At 48.2% G+C, this 16,726-nt stretch overlaps 1 protein-coding gene across 3 annotated transcripts in view; it reads left to right on the top strand.

Moving 5' to 3' along the window:
• The first annotated feature begins 8,795 nt into the window (after positions 1 to 8,795).
• The window catches only part of DDC (dopa decarboxylase), a 103,391-nt gene continuing 95,460 nt past the window's right edge, over positions 8,796 to 16,726 (top strand). The window contains exon 1 of one of the 3 annotated variants that reach the window (XM_009002174.5): positions 8,796 to 8,928. The gene's annotated coding sequence lies outside the window, so the exon portion shown is untranslated. Of the gene's footprint in view, positions 8,933 to 13,343; positions 13,403 to 16,726 lie in introns of those variants that run through there. The other 2 variants (XM_009002175.5, XM_002751414.7) reach the window with 2 other exon arrangements.

The raw sequence follows: 16,726 nt of genomic DNA, 5'->3' as shown, positions 1-16,726 counted from the left end.
TTTAGCTTCCACAAATGAGTGAGGACATGGAATGCTTCTCTTTCTGTGCTTAGTTTCCCTTCAAATGTTGTCTCCATTTCCCTCCATGTTGCTACCTCTTTGCAGAAACATGGCGACTGTGTGTTTGCTCCCTTTTGTCAACCTCTCCTAGCATTTGTCTTTTCTTGAGCCCTGCAGCTCTCTTGGTGTTTGAATTTGAGTTGCTGTCTTAGTCCTGTCCTCCTCCATTTCCACCATGGTGTTTCAGTAAAGTCTGTTCTCCATGCTGTTTCCATGTGCACTTCCCAGCTAGGCGGGCTTCACTTTGCTCTGACACTTCTCTTCAGCGCTCTGCCAGCCTCCGTTAGCGCCTGAGCTCTTACAGCTTTGCTTTGATCCTGGGTGATATGGTTGCTTTCTTCTTTTTTGTTTTTTTCTTTTACGTTCATAACATGTTTGGTTGCAATTTTAATCCACCTGTGGCAATGTTTTTCTGCGGAATGCTCTTTGCTACCATTTTTCCCTATTACTTTTCTTTGTCTTGGGGTACCTACATACCCCAAGTGCTGGTTCTTTAAAGGAGATGAGTTCTTCTTGGACTAGCCAATGATAGGAAGTTTGTGTAGGGAAGTCCACAAAGGCTGTGTTGGATGCACCCAGGATGAAAAAAAGTAAACAAACCCTTGTGTGTCCAAAGGCTGATTATGAGAGTTTCAAGAACTTGACAATGTAAGCATTGAGACTCGCAGCCAACTCCTTTCCCTTCCTGCGGTCACACCATCTTCACATCCGGAAATGACAGCTGGTAAATTTATAATAGAACCACATTTTCTCATTGATCACCACTATATACTCACACGAGCACAAATCCACTCTTCTGTAGCTGTATACTCACACCTGGGCACACAGATGCACTCTGTGTGGCTGTATACTCACACCTGGGCACACGGATGCACTCTGCTGTGGCTGTATACTCACACCTGGGCACACGGATGCACTCTGCTGTGGCTGTATACTCACACCTGGGCACACGGGCACACAGATGCACTCTGCTGTAGCTGTATACTCACACCTGGGCACACGGATGCACTCTGCTGTGGCTGTATACTCACACCTGGGCACACGGGCACACAGATGCACTCTGTGTGGCTGTATACTCACACCTGGGCACACAGATGCACTCTGCTGTGGCTGTATACTCACACCTGGGCACACGGATGCACTCTGCTGTGGCTGTATACTCACACCTGGGCACACGGATGCACTCTGTGTGGCTGTATACTCACACCTGGGCACACGGATGCACTCTGTGTGGCTGTATACTCACACCTGGGCACACGGATGCACTCTGCTGTGGCTGTATACTCACACCTGGGTACACGGATGCACTCTGTGTGGCTGTATACTCACACCTGGGCACACGGATGCACTCTGCTGTGGCTGTATACTCACACCTGGGTACACGGATGCACTCTGTGTGGCTGTATACTCACACCTGGGCACACGGATGCACTCTGCTGTGGCTGTATGCTTACACGTGGACACAGATCCAATCTGCTGTAATTGTATATTCACATGTGGACACAGATCCAGAGATTCTGATTCAGTAGGTTGAGCAAGGGACAGAAAGGTACGTTTCTACCAGGCTTCCCCCATGTTTCCATGCATCCCCCACTGGGAAAGGAAACGTTAGAGGATGCTAAGGAGCCAGGCATGTGGCTTCCTCTGCCACACGGTTGACACAGGGGGAACAGGATGGTGCTGGGTCATAGTAACAGACTCCGATCTGCCCGCTCATCAGCCACCTGGAGGGCTGTGCAAACCCACAGACCTCTGGGTCTTCCTAAGTCCTGCGGAGTAAAACCCTTTGACTTGGCAATTGAAGTGCTTGCTCTCATAGCACCGCAGATGAATGAGATCATTGCCAACTTCCCATGAGCTCCAGTAATTTATGATTTATGAATTTGCTTCATCTTCATCCCTCTGAAAACCATCAGAGATTTTGGCTTCTAAATGTAGTGGTGTTGGTAGTTAATACTAAAAAATTTATTAGTCAGCAGCAAATATCAGGAGAAAGCTTCAGAAGCTGGCCTTAAAACCAGAACAAAGTCTAAAATCACTGCCAAACTGGGCAACCTCAGTGTTTTGTAATAAAAACAAAAAGGAACAAGCTAAAAAAAAAAGGAAAAATTTTTTAAAAGGCTCCTGCCTTAGTTATAACCTTCAGGCAAGCAGACCCCAGGGGCTCAAATAAGAAAAAAGCTCAGGTCAGCTGCCAGTCTAGCAAACTTGTTACCAGTGCGGTCTAAAGAGACATGTTGTAAAAAACTGTCCCCAAAGAAATGGACCACCACCTCATCCATGCCCGCTGTGGCAAGGAAATTACTAAAAAGCACACTGTCCCTGGGAACCAAAGTCCCCTGGGCCTAAGGTGTCTAACCAAATAACCCAATGGCAAAACTGAGAATGCCTATAACAAGTGCCAGCATAAGCCATCACCCTCACAAAGCCCCAGGTAAACCTGGCCATAAAGGACCAGGAAGCCAGTCTTCTCCTGGGCACTGGCACAGCCTTCTCAGTATTTCTCTCCTGCCCTGAAAACTTGGCGCTGGTATTAGGAAAGTTACTACCTCTATTCACTTACTATAAGCTATCTCAGAAGTTAATTAGTAACAAAAAAGGGCAGCTCTCTGTACACCAGCTTAACTCTTTAGCTGCCATAGCTTTAAAAATAAAGCCCTCAATCTGCTAACAACAGAGAGGAGGGAAACCTGTTTCTAGAAAAATATGCTGCTCTTTTGTAAACCAGTTAAGTGTTATTTTAAATATAAAACTCAGAAATCAAAAACAGGGCTAAAACCCTTCAAGAACCTGGCTCTGTTCTCTACTAGGTTCGTTTATAGCTCTAAGCCTCTATTCATTTCTTATAGAACCATAAGGTCACAATCCTGCTGCTGAAACCCCAAATGTCCTTAGCTCGTAAGCTCTATCGTAAACCTATAAATCAGCTTGTACCCCTAAAAAGCTCCCCTCTGAAAAAACCTCAACTGCAGAGCCCCTTCTGCGCCTCATTTCAGCAGGAAGTAGTTAAAAAGTATCAACGCCCCGATTCCAACAGAAGTTAAACTTTCCTGTTCAGCGGAGGAATGAGGAGGGAATGAGGGAATGTGTTCTCTTTCCTGGTCCATGACGGGGCGTAACTTTAAGGGCAAGAATTTCCCAGCACCATGCCCCCCTCCCATCTCTCTCCATGGGGAGATGCAACGGTTTATGTTTGAATTTCGCGGGCGCTGGAAGAAACTAAAAGTCAATCACTCCAGCGGAAGTTCTAAGGAACTCCTTTCATTGGCCCAGCGTGTTGGAGAAGGCGGGGGTTTCTCCCAGGATAAACATCCGTGCCCCCTCACCTGCGCCAGATTTCCAACTTTCTGGAATTCCCTCCCACAGGGTGAGAGCCCCCTCCGGGATTTCTCCTCTGGAATCCCCTTCCGCGCCCTTCGTGGAAGCTTTTCTCTTCTTCTCCTTTCCTTCTCTTTTCTCTGCCTAAATAAAATCACCTTTCTGCAACACTGTTTTAGGTCCAGAATTTTACTTTGCGAGCATACGGTGCTGCTAAAGCAGCTCCACCGCTTATTCTTTAAAAGGTTGGAGGCTAAAACCCACAACATCCAAGAAGAAACGCGGTTACACGGCAGAAAGGCAGACAATTAAATTCTAAAGTTCCCAAAGCTGCCCTCAGGGGACGTAGCAGTGAACTCAGAGTGGGCACCACTGGAAAAGGCCCATGGAGGGCTTGGGCCCCAGGCAGGACGTGGGCAGTCTCCAGCTCCAGGCTCTGTCCCCAGGGTGTGTTGTCGACCATGTTCAGGGCTGGAGGCAGTGCAGCCCCTGTCGCCTCAGTCTCACTCCCTGCCCGAGGCCCACCAGCCACCTGCTGTTCACCAAAGGGAAAGGAAGACGGTCGATTTGGCATGTCCAGGTTAACACAGCTGTTTCATGGCAAAGCCAGGCCAGCACCTGGTCTCCCATTGGCCTGCCTGAGTTCCTCCCAGTGCCCTCCATCCCCTCTCCTTGCAGCTGAGGTCTGCACTGAATCATCCTTTGCAGAACCTAATAGTGGTCTTCAAAGTCACATTAAACCTATGGCCAGGTAACTCAGCAAAGGGACTGTGTGGCACCTCTCCCTCTTGCCAACCTAGATACCCCTGGCAGGACACCCTCCAGCTCTGCTTCCTGACCCCACTCACCCCTCTGCTCATTTGCAAAATGGGGCTGCTAATACCAACTCTCTCCATCTTCCAGGTCAGGTGGAAGCAAGAGGATAGGTGTGAAGTCCAGCTCTAACACATCACAGCTTGGTTAAGGGAAGGTTTTAGAATTAATGTAAAAAGTAATGAGTGGATCACTTTGTCTTTGATCAGGAATCCAAGTGACTGAAGGAAGCACTGGGACAGTGAGTCTCCGGACTGAGGACTCCAGTGTCATGGCACACCAGGCTGTTCCCCTGAAGAGCTAAGTCCTTGTCACTCCCCGGCTAGCAAGCATATAAGAAATGGAAGCAGGAAATTCACAGAAGAAAAACTACACATGGCTAAGGAATATGTCAGTATAATTTTTTAAATCACACAGAAAATATAGGCATAACTAGTTGTGCATGAGTTGCCTTCTCTAGCTTTTTGTAGTCATTGATTAATTCTTCCTTTCAGATTTCACAAATCTCAACCTACTTTATTTTTATAGAACAAGATCACTTCTTGATAGAGGCTTTTGCAATCTGGTCATAACCTACAGTAATGAATGCATTCTATCTCATGACCCAGCACACATACACATATACATAATTGAAAGGTTCAGAAAGCAATATTTTCATCATCAGGTGCAATGTCTCCTGTTTCCTATTTCATTCTGTTCTCTTGTGTTTTTTTTAAAGGCTGGTTATGATACCTGCAAAACTGATTCCATGACCCCACCAATAGTCTTGAGGCCAGTGATTTGAGACCTTTGAGAGAACAAAGTTGTAAGACTGACACTGCCTAATTTAAAGACTTTCTACAGCTGGGTGGGAGTCGCATGCCTGTAATCCCAGCACTTTAGGAGGCTGAGGCGGGTGGATCTCCTGAGGTCAGGAGTTCAAGACCAGCCTGTCCAACATGGTGAAACCCCGTCTCTACTAAAAGTACAAAAATTAGGCAGGTGTGGTGGTGCATGACTGTAATCTCCGCCACTCGGGAGGCTGAGCCAGGAGAATTGTTTGAACCAGGGAGATGGAGGTGGCAGTGAGCTGAGATAGCACCACTGTATTCCAGCCTGGGCAACAGAGCGAGACTCTGTCTCAAATAAATAAGTAAGTAAATAAATAAAACATTACAAAGTTACACTAGTTAAGACAGTGCTGTTGGCAAAAGAACAGACAAATAGATAAATGGAACAGAATAGAGAGCCCAGAAATAGACCCACACAAATAGAGTGAAGTGGTCTTTGACAAAAAAAGTGAAGGCAATACAATGAAGAAAGGATAGGATCTTCAAAAAGCGGTTGTGGAATAAATGGACATCCACATCCAAAAAAAAAAAAAATCTAGATCTAGACCTTTACTCAAAATGGATCTTAGACTAAAAGGTAACATGCAAAACTATAAAACTACAGGATGACACAAGAGAAAATCCAGGTGACCTCTGGCTTGATGATAAACTTTTAGATAAAACACCAGCTTCCTCCATTAGATATGATCCGTGGAGGAAAATGACTGATAAACTGGACTTCATTAAAATAAAGAACTTCTCTGGAAAAAAAAGAAAACAGAATTGAGATTCTTACCAGCTCCTAAATGCATCAGCTTTTCCAGGAAAACTCAATTCCCCTGACACTCCTGTGTGTGGGCTCGGCCAGAGTGTGGGCATCACAGTGGGGCTCCTCTCTCTTCACCTGTGGACTCAGCAGAGACCCCGGGGCCCACCTTGTTCTGGCACTCAGTCATCTCAGCAGAAAACCCCATCTGTTCCGCTCCCAGGAGCCACACTCGGGTGCTCTGCGAATCTCTTGCAGTTACGTCTGCACCTGCAGTCTTCCTCCTGCAACAGGCACACTGCTGCGACTGACTGCAGGCCACTGCAGTCCATCATGAGAGATGGCCACTGCTGCTCCTGTGGACGAGCGGAGTTGCCTTCCTCCAGGAACAGCCTCAGCTGTAACTCATGCTGTCTTCCCCTGCCCTGAGGCATTACAAAGTCACACGAGATCAGCCATTCTCAACTGGGGCAATTTTGCCTCCAGGAAACGTGCAATGCCTGGCTACATTCTTGGTTGTCACAAGTGGGGACTCCTGGCATTTAATGCGTAAAAGCTGGATGCTGCTAAACATCCATCATGCATAGGACAGCACCCACCACGGAGAATTATCCAGCCTTAATGTAATAGTGCTTGGATGGCTAATGTTATGTGTTGACTTAACTGGGCTAAGGGATGCCCAGATGGCCAGTAAAGCAGGATTTCTGGGTGTGTCCATGAAAATGTCTCTGGAAGAGATTGGCATTGGAGTCTCTAGACAGTAAACAAGTTTGTCCTCACCATTGTGGGCTGGCAGCATCCAGTTTGTTGAGGGCCAGAATAGAACGAAAAGGTGGATGAAGGGCAAATTCTTTCCCTTCTTGAGCTGGGACAGTTGTCTTCCGCTCCTGGGCCCTCAATCTCAGAATGAATTTCACCACCTGCCTTCCTAGATCTCCAGCCTGCCGATGGAAGACTGGGACTTCCCAGCCTCCGTAATCGCAACCAATTCCCACAAGAAGCCTCGTCTTCTATTCCTGTATCCATATCCCATTGTTTCCAGTTTTCTGGATCCCTGACTGATAAAGTGTCATGGTTGGGAAGCCCTGCCCTGGATTTCTTTCTTCGGTCCTCAAAGCCTTGCCACAGTTCCCATAAACCCTCCTCCTGCAAGAAGAAAGGAAACGTGAAAAGAGTCACTCAGGGAATGGATGCCGGTTCCTAGGTAGATTTCTCTATTGACAGATAACTGTTGGTCGGTAGTTGGACACGACTAGTTCTCTTTTTTGAAGATTGAAAATTGTGCTCTCTCTCCTCTATGGATAATTTTTTCCAGTTCTATTGCTTCAAATATCATCTGAACACTTTCGACCCATACCTTTATTTCCTGTCTGGGCCTCTTTTCTGAGCTGTACTGGACATCTCAAATCACATGATATGGGCTGTTTGAAATTTAACTCCAAAACTAAATCCTTGGTGTCCTTCATTTCCCTCCACCCAATACTGGTCCACCCCCAGTCTTCTTCCTCTCAGTCCATGACCGTCACCCCTTGCCCACTGGCTTCATCACTGGGTAGTCACTCCACCCCCTGGACTCCTCCCCTTCCCCAGCACCCTCTTAACGAGCTTGCACACACACATGTATGGGGAATATTACCACGTTCCTTCATCTCAACCCCCTTCCTTCCCCCAGCCCATCCCCTAGAATGAATTCACTCCTGGTTTGCAGGAAAGTACAGAAAGCCGAGGAATGTGGTGGAACTTGGTGATCCAATTTAAATGGTCTAACGCTTTCGCCCTTATCTCTCTCTGATCCATTTTCTACCCCAGAGCCAGAGTGATCTTAAACCATAAGTAAACTAAGGTTACTGCTTTCTAGAAACATTTCAATGCTTTCCACGACAGTCGGGAGGATACCAATTATGTAACATGGCTTGTAAGTCTCCCCTCCCCTACTTTGAATGGTCTTTAGAGGTTGGCCTTCTCTCAGGGCCTGGGAGATGCTGAGCTTGATCTTCAGGGCCTTTGCAGAGGCAGTTCCCTGCTCAGAGCCCTTCCCTCACTCTTCCCCTTACCAAGGATAATCACTTCTTCCGGTCTCAGCTGTTGTGAGACTCCAGGTTGGAGCATTTGGGAATGCATCCCTGAAGGACTGATTTGCCATTCTTCTCCTTTCTTTCTTTTCTCCAGTGGCTCCTGTGGAGGTTTGGAGACTCCTCAGTGTCACTCTGCTTCTCTCTCCGGTTCCAGTCCTAACAATGTGAACCCCAGGTGCCCCACCCCGGCCGGCTCCAGTGCCCCAGGATGAGCAAGGAGAGCTCTTCCCTGCATCTAGCTTGTGACAAACACCTCTGGTGACAGCCCTCTCTGCCTTGTTTCCAGTCCTTTAATGAGCTGCCTGCAGCCAGCCTCACTCTCACTCGGCTCTTCACACCCACTGAGCCCCACGCTTGGAGCCAAGCGCTGGGGGTCTGCCAGAAAGACCAGCTCCTAAGCTCCCTGGAGGCTGTGCCTGCTCAAGTTCTCAATGTTGCTTTCTCAGCCATGCTTGGTGCTATAATACAAGTCTATCCACTCTGGGTTTTTTTCTAGAAATGTGTCCAAATTCCACTCAGAGTGTTGTTTCTCAACTACGATTTTGATGGGTTTGGGGAAGGAAGGTGAGTTCCTGGGTTCTGCTGGTATCTGACCCTGGCAATCTTGCCCATATTGCTAAGTGCCGCACCAGGAAGTGCAGGCTAACTTTGGGGCAGCAGGAGGCTGTGTGCAATGCAGGCATCACCTCATGCAGGGCTGGAGCATATCAGATGACCTACTGGGCTGCAAAGTTGAAATCAGGGCTTCTTAGTAAACGGCGGGATGTATGCAGACTTGCATAAGAAAAATCCAAACTTCCAGGATTGGGGATGAAACAGTCTCTTCAGACTGTGCTATCAGGATTTTCGGAGGGGAGCTATTTCTCAAGATTTTCTTGACCTTTGTCACTCTCAGGAATTAATGTTTAACTGGCACATGAGGCTGGAAATCCAAGAAGAGGGAAACGTGTGGTCAGAGTTTCAAGGAGAGTGACTGCCTCAGCGCCGAGTGCCTCAGTGGCTTCTCCACATCCCCCTGAGTCCCTGAGTCCCTGAAGCTGGAGAATCCCATCAAGGAGAGGAGCCCTATGAGGAATTCACATTCTGGGTGTGTAAGTCTCTGGTTTTATACCTACTCAGATGGTAGTGGGAGGGACAGCAACGCTGTACCTTCACTCTCTTGGCCCCATGTTACTGAACATTTGCTTAAAGGTTAACTCGGTTGACAGACCTTGCGCGGTGCTTTCTCTCCTGCCGCAGGCTGGCAGGGGCTTTTGTTCTGTGAGGACTGTACACTCAGTTGCTCCCCATGCACACAGCCACTGCAGTGTCACATGTCTGATGAGGCACTGGGAATGACTTCATGACTGTGGCTCAGCAGCAACTGCAGGCCACACGTGGTTCTGCTTTTCACACACACCACCAGGGGTGGTGGTGGGTATTTTATTCCCCCGAGCTTCTGCTTCTTCTGTAAGTGAGGATTTTCATAGTATCTACCTTGTGAGGATTAAATCCCATAATTTTATGGAGGTGATTAATCAACATGAACTCTACTCTCACCTTCCTGACCTCTGAGGCTCCGTGAGTGCTCTCTCCTTATGGTGGATGGTATGGTCTCCTTAGAGGTCAATTTGGTGTCTACCTATGCAGTGAGATTTGAGGAGAATTAGAAGATCTTTCCCACCAACTTGCCATGCTGAGTACAATTCCCATCTGAATACATCAGTCTTGCAAAGAAATTGTTGCTCTCTATCACGCGTGAGTTAAAACAATCACTTCTGAGTGGTCAGTTTGCGTCGGGCTCTGTCTAGAAGAAGGTTCACGTTCTTCACCTCCAGTCCCATCCCCATTTCACGAGTGAGCAAATAGCCAGAGTTGGGAAGGAAGATGGCACAAGGTCTTGCAGCTGGCGGAGACAAAATGTGAACGAAGCCCGTCTGCACTTGGTGCTGTCCGGCAGCCAAGCAATCCAGTGTGTCATTCCAGGGTGACAAGTGCTGGTCCCATGGCTGCAGTAAGTCCCTCCAGCATTCGGCCTTGCTCTCTGTGCTTCTCTGGATGAGGTGCAGGATAAAGGTGACCCTGGGCTGGGCGCAGTGGCTCACGCCTGTAATCCCTGCACTTTGGGAGGCCGAGGCAGGCAGATCACAAGGTGAGGAGTTAGAGACCAGCCTGGCCAACATAGTGAAACCCCTTCTCTACTAAAAATACAAAAAAATTACCTGGGCCTGGTGGCAGGTGCCTGTAATCCCAGCTACTTGGGAGGCTGAGGCAAGGAGAATCACTCAAACGTGGGAGGCGGAAGTTGTGGTGAGCCTTGAACCAGCCACTGAACTCCAGTCCAGGCAACAGTGTGAGCCTCCATCTCCCCCCAAAAAAAAATGACCCAAAAAGTGGATACGTGACATTTTGAAACGAGGGAAATGCAGGTTAATATTTTCAGACTCTTAAAAATTACTAAATAAGTTTGAAGAGACACAGCCATCTGCCTACAGTGCCACCCCTGAGCTTCATGCCTCCCTGGTCTCTAAGAAAGGGGAGAAGCTCAGCAGAAATGTTGAATGCAGGCACAACCGTGGAAGAAGAGCAGAGTTTTCACATTTTAACAAGGTCAATTGAGTAATCAACTCAATTAATTAATTAATTATATAAAATGAGGGTGGGGTGCTGTGGCTCACATCTATAATCCCAGCATTTTGGAAGGCTAAGGTGGGCGGATCACTTGAGCTCAGGACTTTGAGACCAGCCTGGGCAACACGGTGAGACCTCATCTCTACTAAAAATATAAAAATAAGCCAGGCATGGTGGCGTCCGCCTGTAGTCTCAGCTACTTAGGAGGCTGAAGCAGGAGAATCGCTTGAGCCTGAGAGGGGAGGTTGTGGTAAGTGGAGATAAAGTCACTGCACTTCAGCCTGGGTGACAGAGTGAGACCCTGTCTCGTGAAATAATACTACTACTAATAAAATAAAATTATAAAAGTTTTACTCCACCAAGAATACATTACAGTTCCAAAGATGCATAGAGCCTCAAACATATAAAAAATATCTTGGTTCAACTATGGAGAGAAATCAACAAATCAACCATTTTTACCAATATAATAAACTGGATGATAGATTTAGCAAACAAAACATTTGTAATTCTTCAGAAAATTTCAAAAACAAAAGTAATAATCTTGCTTTATTGGACATATATGGAATCATGTACCTAAAAATAAGAAAATACACTTTTTTCCCAAGTGCACCTGAAATATTTACAAAATTCGAGGCAGTATTGGGGCATAATATAAATTGTCAACATCTATAAGAGAATTGCTCTCACACCAGCGTGTTCTCTGACCAAAATACAATCCAATTAATTAAATTAGAATTTAAAATGAGCAAATAATGCTATGTATGTCTGGACATTTTTTTTTTTTTGAGACAGTCTCTCTCTGCTGTCCAGGCTGGAGTGCGTAGTGCAATCTTGGCTCATTGCAACCTCTGCCTCTTGAGTTCAAGTGATTCTCCTCCCTCACCCTTCGAGTAGCTGAGATTACAAGCACCTGCCACTATGCCCGACTGATTTTTGTATTTTTAATAAAGGTGGGGTTTTGCCATGTTGGCCAGGGTGGTCTCGAACTCCTGACCTCAGGTGACGTGCCTGTCTCAGCCTCCCAAAGTGCTGGGATTACAGGTGTGAGCCACCATGCCAGGCAATCTGGACATTTTTGGAATAGCTACTGAATAACTCATGTATCAAAAAAAAAATAAAATAGAAATTAAATACTACTTATGCACACATGATAATAAAATACCAGCCCCTCCTCGTACCTGTGTCCCCCTGGTGTGTAGCCCAAGCCATGCGCAGGGTGAAGGGCACCCACCCAGGGAGCAGTGCAGCTCCAGCCTCACCCTGTGGGAGCCCTGTGCTCAGTCACCCACTGCAGCCCCCAAGCTCCTGGTCAGTCCTCCCTGAACAGGGTCTTCCTCATGGGTGCATGGCCACGGGTGAGAAAGAGAGGTCTGTGTTCCTCGGGACAGAGAAATTTCAGCTCAAGAAGTGTCTGGCTGTCCAGCTTGACACTGCGCCCCTCCACAGAGCTCGAATGCTCGTAGCTGGGACCTGCCTCCCCCCTGTAGTCATGGCTGAACTTACAGTGTTTGGGAGGATGAGCCACACTGCTGCTGGCTTCTGGCTCTCCCTGGATGGTGATGACTGGGCAGCTCCCGTCTTGCCCTCTGCGTAAATGGGCCTAATCTCCTTACTGCTTCCACTATGCACGTAGCTGCTGCCTACGGGTTCCTGCATGGCTGCTGGAGGGAGCTGCTTATTCACAGGCTGAGACCAGGGTCCCCTCACTTGTTCCACCTGCGGGCTCCCCACCCTGCTGCCCCTGTACCCATGGCATGTCCTGCTACCTTGAAGGCTGCTGCCTCTGCCCCACCTGCAAGGGGTCTCTGCTCTACAGGGGTAACTGCTTCTTTGAAAAGATGCTGCTTAAAGTGAGAGGATGGATGGCTCTCTTTGGGGAATTTCTAGCTCTGGATTGTGCCACAGCCCTGGATGTGGTCTGTGTTTGTGCATGCATGCATGCACTTAGGTGTGTGTGTGTGCATGTGTGCAAGAATGTGTGTGTGGTATGCATGCATGTACGATGTGCGATTGTGCATGTGTGTAGTGTGAGTAAACATGCACACGTGTTCTTGTGTTTGTGTGTGCATGTGCATGCACATGTGTGTAGGCACGAGTGTGTATGGCATGTGTACATGTGTGTGTGGTCGGGGCAGAGGCACCTGCAGGCTGCTTGTTGTGAGTGGACCCTGTTCCCCACCCTTTCTCCTCTGCAAAGGCCAGGCCCTTTTCCTAGCTTCACATGACTCCACATGCACCTTCAGGAGATAAGGAGTTCTGCTCCTTTTAGTGCACCCATCAACCAGAGGTGGGAGTGAGGGTGGGGAAGACGCTCCTCCCTGTTGCTGCCTTATGCTGGGAAGAGAGACAGAGCTCCAACCATGTATTAGATGCTGATAGGCTTAAGGGGAAAAGCACAGGACTTTGAATGAGATGCAGGTGGCTCAACACCTAATCTGCATCTCGCTTCACTTTCTCATCTAGGGAAGTGGGCTTGGCACCCTGAGCCTCCCAGGTATCGCAGGGTCCTAATAGTCCCTCACAGAAGGAGCAGGCCCAGCGTGAGCGTCCCATAAATGCCATGCTACCCTCTTCACCCCTGGAGTGGAGCCTGGGGGTTCTCAGAGTTGCTGGGAGAGTCCCAGGAGCACTGCTCCCAAGTCTGCATCCAACACAGTGCCTGGGAACACAGGGCCCATTTTTCCCTGGGCTCTCCCCAGGCCCTGCAGGCCCTGCTCCTCCTCTCCATCCTGCTAGGATGGCTCTCTCCCCCGGGGGCAGAGTCGGGGCAGGAGGTGGTGGGAGGGTGGAGAGATGCTGCTCAGTAAATAATGCAGAGCCGGCAGCTCTGATTGGCTTCAGGGAGGCGGACACTGTGTCTACATAAATGGCAATCTCATCCTCTGTGCCTCTGAACTGTCACTGTGGAGAGGAGAGAGAGAGGACAGAGAGCAAGCCACTCCCGGCTGCCTGTGAGTACCGCTCTTTGTACTCATGGCTTGGGGTCCAGACTCATGCGTCCAGCTCCCCAGATGGCCGTGACCCTGGGGTTTGGGGTGGGAGGTTTGCTGGTTGATTCTAGCTGTGTTGAGTTCTCCTCCAGCTGGGGGAAGGAGGCTCTGCTGACAGGGACAGCTGAGCATCCAGTATGTGCAGATGGCACAGGGTTTACAGAAACTTTTCAAGAAAATAGGCACCAACCTAGGTTGGCCGCTTTTTTGTGCCAAATGTGAGCAACAGGTCAGGCAAAGAATCCCAATCTTTGGGTTGCTGTTTAGGCTGTATTCCTTGAGCCACAACAGCAACATAACCAAGTGAGTGGAAATTATTTTCCAGACTGGCTCGTGAGCATGGAGAGCCTACAGAGGCCACGCGGTGGGTGGGAAAGGAGGTGGTGCAGCCTCACAGACCCAGGTTTGCATTCGGGCGCCCACCTCCCCAGCTGCCTTTCCTCCTTCAGAGGGGAGGGAGAAGAGCTAATTAACAGCATCCTCCCAGCAGATTGTGGTGAAAACTGGGTCTGGTTTTATGAAGGGGTGGGCACACAGTAGGTCCTCAATAAATTAGAGCACTATTATGAATAATCGAGGAAAGGGCAAGGGCACTGAGCGTGCGGCTGAGTGGCCCACTGCAGCCTCCATGGCCTGTTTTCTTCAGTTTCCAAGGGAAATTTGGGCAGGTGATGTGGGTTCTCCCCATAAGCATGTTTCTCTCTTGGAGACTCCAAAGGCAGAGACTCCTTGTAGAAAATTGCTCATTCAGATAAGCAGGGTTTCCCCTCCAAAAGGCAGCATCGCTGCACAAAAGCTGATCCTCTGTGGGTCTGTCAAGTATGCCAGAGACAAACAGACCCCTTTTGCTCGGGGAACGGGAGTCCTGGCCGGCAGCCTGTGGTGACCCCAGGCTAGAACGCAAGCTGCCTGGATGAATGACCACGGAGCAAGTTAAGGGGTGTCTGGATGTTTCTGAAGGAAACAAAATCGTGCCATTCTCAGCAGTTTTTTTCTTCCTGTCTTCTGGGCACACACTGGGTGGGAGAGCCAGTGTGAATAAAATAATTAAAATAAATCCCCTTTAACTCCCCTCCCCACAAAGTCACAGATAATCTGGGAAATCTAATTACATTTGTTTTCTGCTCTTCAAGATGTTAATTATTCTGAAGGTTTTACTTTCAGAAACTCAATTTGAGTCAGCTAATAAGTTTAGGGAAAGGTTCTAGGAAAACCACACTACGTGGATATTTTAGAAAAGGTGTTCTGCGGCAGGGCACGGTGGCTTGTGCCCGTAATCCCAGCACTTTGGGAGGCTGAGATGAGTGGATTACCCGAGATTGCGTGTTCCAGACCAGCCTGGCCAACATGGTGAAACCCCATCTCTACTAAAAATACAAAAATTAGGCATTTTGGTGCGTGCTTATAGTCCCAGCTACTCAGGGGGCTGAGGCAGGAGAATTGCTCAAACTGAGGAGGCAGAGGTTGCAGTGAGCCGAGATCGCGCTCTTGTACTCCAGCCTGAATAACAGAGTGAGACTGTCTCCAAAAAAAAAAAAAAAAGCTAAAAAGGTGTTCTGATGTTTTGTGTTTGCCTGGTGCTTGCTGGCATTTCTGAAGGAAGACACTCAGGGAGCCCAGAAGTGCTTCATGGACATATGGGGCAGCGATGGGCACAGGGCCTTGCAGGAAAGGTTAGACTCCCATTGTGCTAAGAGGCAGCGGAGGGTCCTGGTCCGGTCTGGGCAGAGGCAACTGTGAAAGCCACCTCTGAGCTGCGCAGGCTGAGAGGAGCTCTGTGCCTTCTGCATGCTTCCCGGAGCCTCTCTACATTGCTGCAGAGGGGATCACACTGCTACTTTGCAGAGCTGATGTGAAGTTTAGGAGAATATAGGTAACGGGCTTACACTACTGCCCTGTATGTGGCACCTAGTCAACATTTCTTCTGTTTTGGAGGAGGTAGGGGAGAGGCACTTCTCTTGGGGGATGGAGGGCAGCAGCGTTTGGTGAGCTTCTGCCTATTTCTGTTGGGATCAGCCCAGGTGGGTGGAGGCAGACGTGCGTCTGTGGGCTCAGTTCTCCCACTTGAAGCCATGTTGCCCTGTTCTCCCATGTGCAGTGAAGCAGGTGGGAGCCCTGCACCACACTCTGGGTTGCAGACGCTGCCTTTCCCATCCCCAGTGGGAGGACTGTGTAGAGGCTGTGGTCTCAGCTCTGGCCATGGTGAGGCCACAGGCAGCTGACAATGCAGTTTAAGTGGATTCCCAGGCACCCACTCCTGCACTTATTGGCTATGCGGCTGTGGTCAGGTTAAACAGCAGTACCTCCACTAGGTTGTGAGTAGATTATTTTATTCACCCGGCAGGGTTGTGAGTGTGTTCAGTGTGATAATACATATCATGAGCTTATCAGGAGCTTGGGCACTGCTGATTTGTTTGGTTTCTTGGACAATAGGGTGTGGCAACCAAGGTTCAGCAGATTCTCAGAATTTTACTTGGGGACACTTCAAGTGTTGGCTTCTTAGCAACACCACGCCCCAGGCCGGCAACTGTTCAATATGAGGAATAAGGAAGCACTCACCGTGAACTGAGAAGTTAATATTTACCAGGATACTAGCTCATCAGGACTCCCCAAAGAGGTGCCAAAGCATACTAAATAGACCCACAGTGCAGGTGTCCTATGTTTATAATAGACAGGACACCAGGACACATCATGGGCACAGGACGTTATGACTGATGAAAACAAGCAACCAACTAGAACATAATTGGAATCATCTCAAGCCTATAGCAAAGGCAGATGGTGATTCTTGCGAACTGTTAATGAGACCTCAAGAGAAAGAGGAAAAGGACTGAGAAAAAAAAGGGAAAAATTTCTGAGGGGGGGTGATTTCTGAAAAGTTTCTTCTGAAATAACTCTTTAATAAAATGAAAACAAAGGAGAAATGTTAAAATTCAAATTACCTAGTGGTTCTCATACAAACTTTTAAAACTAGCAACCATGAATGAAAAGAATAAAACTTGAATGCTTTAAGATTTAAAGTTGAAATTTGAATGAAGGATAGAAGCTTACAGAGATAGGGTGTCTCTGCTCGATGCCTCATGGTGGGTGATATTTCTGTATCGTTCTAGTTTTTCAAAAAGAAGTTGACAACGTGCAAAAAGAACTGTACAACTCACATGTCTGAGGTCCACTGGAGAATTAATGTCTTTGAGGGACAGACGCAAGAGTTGCAATGTGTATGGTGATGGTGGAGTGCATTGTCAGTTACTCACGACTGTGCTGCGGTACAGCAAACAGCTGACAGGG

This window comes from Callithrix jacchus, chromosome 11 (assembly GCF_049354715.1).
Source record: "Callithrix jacchus isolate 240 chromosome 11, calJac240_pri, whole genome shotgun sequence".
NCBI classification, from domain to species: Eukaryota; Metazoa; Chordata; class Mammalia; order Primates; family Cebidae; genus Callithrix; species Callithrix jacchus.
The sequence above is the reverse complement of the archived record's forward strand: the minus strand, read 5'-3'. Positions and strand labels throughout refer to the sequence as shown.